Source organism: Micromesistius poutassou (assembly GCF_964030765.1).
Source record: "Micromesistius poutassou genome assembly, chromosome: 3".
Taxonomy (NCBI): Eukaryota; Metazoa; Chordata; class Actinopteri; order Gadiformes; family Gadidae; genus Micromesistius; species Micromesistius poutassou.
The window spans coordinates 15,216,304-15,218,096 of NC_140273.1; positions in this window are offsets into that span (position 1 = coordinate 15,216,304).

The following is a 1,793-nucleotide window of genomic DNA, read 5'->3' on the forward strand; positions in this document are numbered from 1 at the left end:
TTGAAGCCTTAGAAACTGACGCCTGACTGCTGGAATGCTGATAAGATTGTTCTACTCCAACTGAATCTTGTAAACAAACAAGCTTTTGTTCCTGTGTCCTCCTTTATCCTTGCAGATTTTTTATGGGTGTTTTCTTTTTTCTAAATAAGCAGTCAGCATACCCGCTGCAATTAAAACAGAGTGCTTTGAAGACATGACAGGCCCTTTGGATAGACCAAGTTGATTAGAGAACTCATATTAAACTGACAGCTGGTGGCCTAGCATCTGGTGAAACCAACACCTCTAAGTGTTCACCAGAGGGTTTTGGGGAAAGTGGAACATTTATGTGCTGTTATGAAACGATGAGCTAAAACATATGAACTACTCCTTCATTTTCATAGTGTGAGAATACTATTTTCTTTCATTGAAAATCAGCTCAATTAAACAGGTCAAAATAACCCTTTGTCTAAACCTCCATTAATAGGCAATATTTGTGAAAGTAAGACAATGCACTGTAGTGAGAACAACAGTACATTTGAAAATACATGTACATTTGATATGTTCAAAGAGACGTCTTAATCAGGATGTACTCATCCACCCTATAGCATTAGTTCCCCAGTCATATCTTCTGAAAGATGTTCTTGCTTTTATCTCATTAATTCATTGATTACTGCAAAGCCTTTGATACCGACTAAATCTTCAGATGCATTTTCTAAGGACAAACAATAGTTTATCATTTTATATATCACTGTTGCAGTGGCAAAACAAAGTCCTTCCTTCATCAAAACGCAGCAGCTTTATACCTGCTTTCTTAATGTGAATCAAAAAAATGTATTTCTTGAATGGAGAAAGCGTTCTTAAACCAACAAGATTGCGCTCTTTGTTGCCCTACTGGTCCAGCTTGGGATCCTTTGTTCCAGCTGTCAGAGTAGATTTAGGCGTTTGTACCAAGGCCTGTCAGAAACAGGCTTATCTCTTGGGGGCCTCCCCACACAAAGGCCCATTTAGATACTCAGTGAGGGAGTGAAATCTTCATTATGTACCTTTTGAAAGAGTATCAATCCTGCGCTCCTTAAGGCGGTCCGAGGGAGGGAAGTATTTTTTTATAGGTATGGAGTGATTACACACACAGCCCTGAAACAAAGGCCGCCATTGGACATATAGCCTATGATGACATGAAACCATTTTGTGCATTTTAAGTCTGTCAAGAACATCATATAATCTACCACGTGGACTATATATATATATATTCAAACAGATATGGGATTTCTTTGTTCATAAAAAAACAACAGCATATGTTTCTTTGCAATCAGTGCTCATTATAGATCAATGGGTTTATTCTGAATAATAAATAAATAAATTGACTGTAATCAACCCGCATCCATCCATCTATCCATCTGTCATCCTTCTATCCTATTATCTCTCCATCCATTTCTTCATCCTGTTCTGCGTATGCCCCATCCATCCTCCTATCAAATCCATCTATCTCTCCATCCATCCCTCCATCCATCCATCCATCCATCCACCCATCTGCTGGCCTTTCCCGGCTATAGCTAAAGTAAAGGAGTGTCAGCATATCTGCCATGGCACCCTGCTGATGTGTATTGTGATGGTGTTGAATACACCAGCTACCAATATGGCCTCCACCAAGACTGGATTAGCCACAGTGGATTAGAAGGCTTCCCTCCTGCTGCTTATTCAAATATTGTTTCACGTATTGTCATCATAGGGTACAGCTCTGGCCCTGTAGTCTGCCAGCCAGAGAATATAATCAAAGAAAGCAGAATAATTAAAGAAAAATAAACACTTTGTTT